Source organism: Anolis carolinensis, chromosome 4 (assembly GCF_035594765.1).
Source record: "Anolis carolinensis isolate JA03-04 chromosome 4, rAnoCar3.1.pri, whole genome shotgun sequence".
Classification (NCBI taxonomy): Eukaryota; Metazoa; Chordata; class Lepidosauria; order Squamata; family Dactyloidae; genus Anolis; species Anolis carolinensis.
Genome location: NC_085844.1, coordinates 70,361,367 through 70,371,938, shown reverse-complemented (window position 1 = coordinate 70,371,938; position 10,572 = coordinate 70,361,367).

The following is a 10,572-nucleotide window of genomic DNA, read 5'->3' as shown; positions in this document are numbered from 1 at the left end:
CAATAGCAGAATGTTGCAATAAAATAATCTAATCAAAGAATATTATGAAATTTAACCAAGTATGCCTCTGAAAGGTTTACTTGCTTCTGAGTCAGATATATGTGTGAAATATAAGCTGTAATGCACTTTTCTCCTTTTGTAAAGACTTGAGTAGTAAGGACATTACCCACCAAATTGCTTCTAAACTGAAGTGAGTCCCGGTTTCTTTCATTTTAATGGGAGGGTAATAAAGATGAAAGACTAACATTTTAACTGATGGATCCCTTAAGCTAGAGAAGAGTAATTTATTATGTTTTGAAGAACTATGATACATTCTGAATCTGAGTGTATGTTTGGTGTGATATGGAATCCCAAGTAAAACAGAAAATAAAGTGCACCATTAAGAGGGAGGGGAGGGAAACACCTTTTGACTAGTTTTTAATCGCTTGTGCACAATTTTTATTTACCCCAAGAACACTGATTTGATTCAAATGTGATGAATATAATTCTCCATACTTTTCGTTATGAGCAAATTCTATTGATTTCATTGGCATTTACTCCAGATTGAGTGAATGGTGGATAGCTGCCATTTTAATGAATATGCTTTGGGAAATTCAAAATTAGCAACTTGTACATATGCTAAATGTCTGAGGCTATGTTTTTGAGCACAGTCTGATGTAAGTGAAAGAAGTGTTTTATTCTCAACACTTCATGTACTGATTTTTTTTTTTTTGGTATATGCTGCAAATATACCATCTGTAATTCAAGACAACTGTCAGCCTCCATTTTAGAGAGGCGGTTGGGGCTGGGGAACAATTGTAGTGGATAAATTACTTCTCTATTCTACAGAGAATGGCCTTCCTTCCGTGTTGTACTTAAGGTCATTGGCAGGGCAACGTGGGGGCAGTTTGTACGGTACTTAAATCTTATGCACTGTTAAATATGCACTAAGTAATCCATATTGTGAGTAAACAGAAGATTAATTAATTACAACACAACTTGGCTTTTAAATATATATATAGAAAAACACTTCAGATATGACAAGTTTAGCCTTCTGTTTCATGTTATTCTATTTTTTCACATGTGAGCTATACAGATATGTATTATAATGGTGTTAGTACATCTAGATTTCATCAGGGCACACACAAATCCATGTGGCAGTAACACTGCCTCTGTTTAACATCCCTGTCCTGTCATCTAACAAAAAGTTCCATCAAATCCCCACTAGAAAATCTTTAAACAGCTATTAGTTATCCAGAATTTATTTTTATGCTCTACAAAGTTGCAAGTAACTGTCTCTTATTAAATGCATTATGTACTTGAACATTTTGGCTAATGAGTATGTAATGTCCTTTGTATAACACAGAACTTCTTTTTGCGTTAAGAACTACAAGATGCTGGAAAGTTGACAATTATATCATTTAAGACAGATGCCTGCCTTGGGGACTTTTTCAAAAAGGGGTGTTTCTGTTTCTGGCTTTTGCTGATATTTCAGTAACAGTTGCAATTGCTACAGGATCTGTACCTGTGTACTGTAGTGTTTAACCCTTTCACATGGTTACTGCTTTACATTAATTCAATGAATATGGTTTGTCTCAAAACAACATGAATATTTTTCCCTGCCTTTTTCTTTGTTCATGAATACTTTGCTTGCTTGTTTTGAATATTTGTTCTCTGGCTTTCTAAGAATAGTAGTATCTAAGGTTAGTAACAAATAACTGAACAATGAAACACATAGTAATCCAAATGCAATAAGCAAGTAACCTTTTGAATGAGAATGAAAGCTAACCAATGACCATATACATAATTCCAAACTTCTCCCCTCTTAAACATTTAGACAAATGTTAGTGTGGGGTGGGGGGAGATGGAGATAAATTAAAAGCAAGAGTGAGAGAGAGATGAAAGAGAGCTTGTCAATTCTGAAAGTTGAAATCTGTGTATGTTTTATGCCCAGAACAGCAGCTCTGACCAACATATTAATGGATCTGCTGGCCCAAATGAAACTGCTTGTCCCAATTAGAGTTACTCCACTAAGACAACTGCAAACACTAAATCTCATTGATTCAGTAGATCTAATCTGTTTGAAAGGTGGTGTTGGAGAACAGACTGCTAAAAGGCCAAATGAGTCTCAGAGCAAATAAAAAAAATTTTCTCTAGAAGCTAAGGTGACTAAACTGAAATTGTCATACTTTGGACATATCATAAAAATACTTGACTCAATAGAAAATACAATATTGCTTGTAAAGGTAGAAGGGAGCAGGAAAACACTGCATATGCCAAATGGATCAAGGAATGAATCTGTGGGCTGTGAGTTTGCAAGACCTGAGCAGGGTATTGAGGATGGGGTGACTTAGAGGTTCTCTTTCATAGAGTCGCCATAAGTCAAAGTTGACTTGATGTTAACAACAACAAATCTGTTTAGAATGTATAATTTAAAATTGGACAGGTGCTCCTGCCTGTCATTTCATGAAGAACATTTTCACGGAACTGTTCTTTAATGAAATAATTGGAATAATATATAGAGTTGGAAGAGACCACACAAGTCATATAGTACAATCCTCTAGAATAGCATACTCCTCTGTATTTGGTGCAATAATAATTGTTACTAGCAATCAGGAGGACAAAATTGGCTATTAATCATGGATGCAAATTTGCTGGTGTAGTCTATGTTATAGGGGGGGGAAAGTTGCTAGGATAGAACACTATTCTAGCTGGATTTTATTAAGATGAACTTTAAAAAATAAATGTTATTGGTCTCTGCCTTTTTATTCCACTTAACTTAGATTTATTTATTTTATTTAATTAATTTACATCCCACCTTGGGTATGGAAGAGAACCATAATGAGACATTCCAGTCATTTTTAATTTGTGTCGAATTTTTCAGTTCTTCTCCTAGAGGTGCTTATCTAACTACTATAGTCTGTTGGGCAATCATATTTTTTCCATTATAACTGAACACTGTTACTACTTATTGTGGGGTTATTCTCAAGTAATGTTTACTTTTTAATGAGAAACAAAAACTTAATATTTAATCAATCATATAAAGTGCTTAGAATAGGGTTTAACCAGTACAGTGCATCGCAAATGTGGCATGCTCAGCATTTTAATAGCTTTGGGTCAACATCCCAACAATTAAACAGCATTAAACATATAGGTTTTGTGCCATTACAGAAAACAACAAGAAAAGGAATAAGGGATTTTTACCATCACCAGAAAGTGGTACATACCAAATGGTAAGCCAACCCACAAAATGTTCTGTATATTAAACATATCACTGCTATTTTAGAGACTAAAAGCAGTGGTGGCGGGGGGGGGAGAGAGAGCAAAGTAGCTCTTGACATTTGATCACTGGTTTTTAAAAGTGGCCAAAGAGAGTATATAAACTAAGGAATCGTGCCATATATGTATTTAAACTAGTGCATAGACCTTTTATGAGCTTCCTCAAAATTGCACTCTAAGGGATTCATTTATGTAGGAAAGGCATTCACAGGAAATTTGTAAAGTGCCTGGGATCAGCAACACACAACACAGAATAGTTACATGTGATTTCAGCATGCCTAAGGTTGACCATAAATTGCAAGACTAAAAATTTGCTTTATCCAGTCATTTGCCAAAGTCTAGAAACTAAAGAGCATCCTATTTTGCCACAAAAAAACCCCAAATAGTTATTTAAAAAAAATCCTACACTCAGACTTTCAGTAAATATATATAGAATTATTTCATGGTAATTCATAGCAGGTGATCTGAAAGCGGTAATTTTACATTTCCCAAAACTGTAATGATAGCTGCCAACTTGTGTGACTTTTTCTGGAACATGGGCAGCTCTTGCTTCCTTCACAGCAATGGTTTTCCAAAATGTACCCACTAAGTCTAAAGATCACAGGACGTACCGTTCACAGTTCCCTAAGGTACACATTGATTCTCCCAAATTGTGTTTAAACTCTACTTCATGTCTCCCTTTTCCCACATGCACCCAGAAAGAAGCTTTAGCGAACCATGCATCTGAGTGTATTTGTTGCCCTTTCATCATGAGGATTTGGCTGAATGTACACAATCTGGAGCAGCCTTTGCTCAAGGCAAATAACATAAAGAAGGAAGAGAGAGTGGCATTTCACTTCTCATTGCAGTGTCATTCAGGTCATTCACTGAAATTATATACAGTGGTTTCTACAATGTTAACAGCCAACTTTTAGATTATTAACAGTGCTTTGGAAAGTAGTTCATTTGCAACGCTCACATGCACTGGATTTTTCCAAATTATAAGGTATGGTAAAATAGGCGGTCAAACCTCATGGCCTCCTGGATGTGATAAGTGATATAATTAATCCTTTTTTTCTCATTTATATTTCCCTAGCAGTACTCCAAACAACTTTGCCCTCTATTTTATGCTCTTTGCCTTAGCCCCAGAAGAAAGAGGAAGACAAGGGTGCCTTGCCCCAACAGTATCTTGCTAAGTACAGCTCATACATTTTCATTTATTGCATTATTCATGCTTTGTATAATAACAATCCTTAGTAAAGTACAGCAGTTCTCATCTCATTTGTTTAGTTTTTTAGGCGAATAATAACATTTTTGTCATTAGCTCCCTTTCCACTTCTATAAAACTATAGACAATATTTAAATATCACTTTTCAACAGATTTCTGCATTTTACGAAGTTTTATACTGCCTGCTTTGAAAGAACTCCTTTTTATGCAATACAGCGGAATGCTTTTTTTTCACTTACCCACACCTGGGCATCAAATTGTCTCTCTAGGAATTTTCTAGGTTCTCCAGGTGATTTTATGGTATACTTCTCACAGAGGCTAGCATAGAGTTATATTGAAGCACATAGCAAATTCCTACTTCTTTAGAATTCTCAGGGTCATCCAGTGCGGCTCTATAGTATGCTGGGACTGGAGGTGAAGCAATTTAATGTTTATTCATATTTGTGCCAGGAGTGTGACTGAATTCAAGGTACCTATAGGATATCCAAAGGCCCACAGTGGCACAGCGGGTTAAACTGCTGAGCTGCTGAACTTGCTGATCGAAAGGTTGGTGGTTCGAATTCGGGGAGCAGAGTGAGCTCCCGCTGTTAACTCCAGCTTCTGTCAACCTAGCTGTTCGAAAACATGCAAATGTGCGTAGATCAATAGGCGCTCCAGCAGTCATGCCGGCCACATGATCTCGGAGGTGTCTACAGACAACGTTGTCTCTTCTGCTTAGAAATGGAGATGAGCACCAACCCCCAGTCAGACACAACTAGACTTAGAATCATAGAGTTGGAAGAGACCTCATGGGCCATCAAGTCCAAGCCCCTGCCAAGAATGTCAGGGGAAAACCTTTACCTTTACCTTTATAGGACATCCAAGGTCCCAAACAGCGAAAGGAATATCACTGCATCTGCACTGTAGAATTAATGCAGTTTGGTAATGCTTCAACTGCCATGGATCATTGCTGTTGAATCCTGGGATTTGTAGTTTGGTGAGGTGCCATTACTTTTTGGGAGAGAAAGCTGAAGACTTTGTAAAAGACAAGTCCCATGATTCCATAGCACGGAGCTGTAGCTGTTAAAGTGATGTCAATCTGCATTAATCCTACAATATGGATGTGTGTCACCAGTGCAATACTCTGTCCCACCAGAGGAAAACTCTGTGGGACAGTATGAGAGAGGGCATTATCTGCTGTGGTGCCCTGGTTATAGAATACCATACTCTTGGTTACCAGTTGGTGCCCATACTAATGGTGTTTTGGTTCCAAGTAAAAACAAGGCTTATTAGAGCTGTTGGAGCTAATTGAATTAATACAAATTTTCACATGTGTTATGGTTTTGAATCATTACAACTGGACTTTATTACATGAAGGTGAAAACTGGCATTGAAACTCAACCCCGTGTATAACCCGTTACTGGTCTACCACCTCTCTGCAGTACACCTGTCCCCTGCTATTAATGGGAAACCTGTCAATAGCCCCAAATTGTACCATGGGCTAAACATAAGAAAGACATCATTTTAAAAAAATAGAGAAAAAAGCTTTCCAATGCAGCAATGATAATATAGATTTTACCATTTGGCAGGTGAAAGAGAATAGACTAAAGGTATAAACTAAAGCTATAGTTTGGAAATAAGTTCATTCCCTAGATATTCAAAAGGCATTTTTGCATATTTGTTGTGTGCAATGAAACATTTTCTGACACAGAATATTCCCAAATGCTCTCTGGAAGGCATGGGGGACATTTGAGTGCTACCTGAGCCTCTAGGACCCAAACAAAGTTTTAACAAATTTTTCCAAAAAAATTGTTGCCTTGAAATTTTCCAAAATATTCTCTAGAGGACACAGGGCCATTTCCACAACATTTTGTGGACCTTTTTAAACCAGTGGTTCTCAACCTGTGGGTCACCAGGTGTGTTGGCCTACTACTCCCAGAAATCCCAGCCAGTTTACCAGCTGTTAGGATTTCTGGGAGTTGAAGGCCAAAAATATCTGGGGACCCCAGGTTGAGAACCACTGTCTTAGACCAATTTAAGTCCCAGGGGCACCTTTTTTAAACCCCTGAACATTGTGAAAATGCCCCCATTGCCTCTTGAACATGTGGCTCTTTAAGGTGTCTTAGAAGGCTAACACAGGTGGCCTAACCTTGCCCATCTCTGGCTTAGACTATAGAACGATGGACTAAATGATTTTCAAGGGGACAAGGAACGAAGCAATATTTGGATCTAATTTATTTTACTGTTACCAGAACTAAAGATGTTGATACCGTTCCTGGCTTGCTCAAGTATAATGTAAAGAGATCTGCAATTATACTTCATTAAAAAATTGAGGCATGCTATTTATTCTGGTCCCTGACTTACAGTCAAGTTGATTCCTTCCTAAGCTGATGGCTTCATCATTCAGTTCAAGTCAGAAAATGACAATATTATCATTTTAAAACAATTATGTATTTCCAATCTTCCACATTTTTCTTCCTGTGTCCATCGTAGGCGTCCAAGACATACTCTCTAAAATTTCAAGTTAATAGAGGCTGCAGTATTTGTTGGCTCATCGCCTTGCATTAATAAATGTTTATGGACAAGTGGCATATGCATGTGGTGACATCCGTAAGTATGCAATTAAAATTGGACAAGAGTGCATGGCTACAAATAAATATTCAGTTCTCCACGGGGCTTTGCAATGAATTCTTAAAACATTTTAATTTCAGTATTTGCTGGTGGACAGCTGAAATTAGGACACGTATGTGATGGTGGGCATAAAATGTCTACAGAAAGAGAAGAAGCAGATTGTTTCATGGTAGAGCTATGGCAGACGGTTGACAGAAGATGCCTTTCTCAAAGTAGCAACTCAGGGAAGGAGAACCCTATTATATGGGTGAGTGGGGCTGGCAATGGCATCTTGTCATTCTAACGTGTGCAAGTAAGCAGGCTTAATTGCTCCTTGTCTTTTCAGGATGACTTTCCAACCAACAATCTCATTATCTCCCACATATGTTTCTTGTACGTTTCCAGGCCTCTTCCTGCAATGAACAGAGAGCTGATATCATTTTATCCAGCAGCACAATTTGTTCTCTCCATGCCAGACAAGAATGGCCAGCCTTGTCTTGCTTTAGCTACCAAAAGGCTGACCAGAGGCTATAGACATATACACAGCAAATGAAAGAAATGAAATCAGAGGGACAGCAAACTGTCAATAGGAGTGTAGTGAAGAGGAAGCATCAGTTTGCTAGGAGTAATGTGTACAGCTTGTATTTAATAGTTAACTATTATTAAGATATATTATTAAGCTATTTTATTTATTGTGAGAGTCTATAATCATTTTGAGGAAAATGAGTGCACTCCAACACTGCATTTCAATATCCTGTGTCAGTGGAATTGGTATACATTAAGTATCCATCAACCGAAAATGCTTGGGACCAGAAGTGTTTTGAACTGGTGGGTTTTTTTATTTTGGAATACCTGTATTTGCATATTTATCTGCATAATGAGATATCATGGAGATGGAACCCAAGTGAACATTTACATTTCATATCCCTCTTCTACACATAGTCTGAAGGTAATTTCATATGCAATATTTTAAATAATTCTGTGCATGAAACAAAGCTTGTGTACATTGAACTATCAGAAAGCAAAGATGTCACTATCTCAACCATCCATGTGGAAAATTTTTAATTTTGGAGCATTTTGGATATCTGACTTCCAGATAAGCACCTGTCCTTTCTTCCTCTCCTCTTCTTGATTTACCTTACATGCACCATAAACAAGCAGATTTCTGGCCAAAAGACTATAGATTGGTTCTGGCAAGAAGAGAAAAGTCTTTCAGAATTACCCAACTGCATTTTGACCAATATTGATCCTTAGAGTCCTTCAATAAGTTGTTGTTGACTAGCATGTTCCATTAGTTGTAGTGGGTCAACTCTAAATAGCTCTAATGTTGGGTGTAGCCTTGTGCCATTTCAAAATAGAGTCATGTTGAATGTTTCCACTGGAGTCACACCTGAAAAAAATATCCCAACAAATTAGTGGTGCCTCTGCTTAACAGAGTAATAAGACTTTTACATTTGCTCAGGGAGAGATCTGAGGAAAGTACAGGCTGAATATCTTCTAAATTCAAAGTGTTTTGGGTGTTCATATGTTGTTCAGATATTGCTTAGATTTTGGAGCATCAGTGAAATGGTGGAAATCCAATCATAGTGCCATTTCAGACCCTTACATCTTTCTCCAACCTCGTGTCTTGTTTGTGTTTGCTCCTTGCATTATGCTTAAGACCCAAGGTTTAGAAAGCTGATATTTGAACAGGACATGATACAGGAGATCTCTGAAGAGCCTACCTTTCACCTACTTTCGCCTTGAAAACAAATGAGCAGGAGTGCCACTGCCTTGTAGGTAGAAACAGCCAGATGGTTGCAAAACGTTTTTGATTTTAGAGCATTTTGGCTGGGGATCATCAATGTGTACTGACTCATTGCTTTCCTGGTCCCAGTGTTTGCTTATAGGAAAGTACAAAAGGCATTTTATAAAGAAACCCTTTGTGGTGTCAAGTTAAAAGAGAGAAGAAAGGATCCTCTGAAGGACTGCACAGTATGTCACATGTAGTCAACATAACAATTGCTATATCATTTAGATATAGCTGTATCAATATAATTCTTATTATGAAAGCATTTAAGAGCCGGTGGTAACAAACATGACATGAAGAGAGAAGAGATTCTACATCTGATTCCAAAGTGAGATTGGGTTGCTGACTTTTTATGCAACTTACTGGCATTAACTAACAGAATTGTGATGGATGTTTGAATCCATCACAAAATTTAACAAAGTTCACAATAGCACAATAGAGAAGCAAACAATGAGTTTAGATGACTGAAAGCAGACTTAAGTTAAACATTAGTTCAATGTTTAATTTAGGAGCAGTTCAGCAATAAAATAGGCCTCATGGATTATACAGTTTTGAAGTTCTTAGGAAAAAGAATGAGACAAAGATAGAAATAATATTCTGTTATGATTTTTAGAGACATAGAAGTATATTCCTTTTAGAAAAGTAGCTAGTCCATACTTATTGACTGGTTTAAAATAGTCACAGGTGTTTTTTTTCCTGAACAAATGTTTCTCAAGGCACAAATTCACATTAAAAGTACAATATTACATCATATTTTGAAGAAGTCATGTGTTTCTGTTATTATTTACCATCACATCAGCTTCAACCTTTGTTGATCCTACCAAGAAGATCATTTCCCTAGAGTTCACTACACTATCAAATAACAAGGCCATTGACGGAGAGCTCAAGACACAGGCAGGGTCACATGGGTGCAGATAGTTCTCCAATAAGCTGATTGTCAGTAGACTTTTTAGGGCTACAAAATCAATACAGCACTTTGACAGAGCTTAGAAGCATACCAACTGGTCCAAATCACCTAGTTCTATTGAGCACCCAAGTTTGTACATTCTGAACAATCAGAGGTTTGGAGGTGGTTTTCATAGGAGTGCCAAGGTAAATATATCAGATTAGCTCAGTTTAGAATAACCAGTGTCTATTTTTATGAGTAGATCCACTTTATCTAGGCAATATTGTTTTTGGTATATTAGCCTAAAGAGATGAGTTCAGACCCTGCCCCAGGTCTTCTATAAAGAGTGCTAAGTCCAGAAGAACTGTGAACCCAATCTTTCAGGAGGAACACAACTTTGGTTGTACTCCCTCTACCCAGATCAGCATGTTTCCCTAACAACTACTTCCATCTCATCTGATATAAGCAACTGTCTTTTTGCTTTCATCTATAACAAAATCATCTTTATATAGTACTTGTTCACAAGTTAAAAGACACATACCATTATCACAGTTGGCTCTGCAACCCAAATCTCTGGTTGTCTTTTCCTTATGTTTTATATAAAGTTGAAATAGATTGAGGGAGAATATGGAACCACCCTGAATGCCAAAGGCCACTGGATGGAATAGAAACCCATACACACCACATTCAGAAACTACACTTCACAGGACTAGGGCCACTGCAGTATTGTGCCACTGAAATGCAACTCAGTCCAGTGCTTCAGAAAAAAAAATCCATGATAGTGGTATCAAAAGGAAGTAGAAATGATAGCACCGGGCTGTGGCGCAGGCTGGGAAGCAAGCC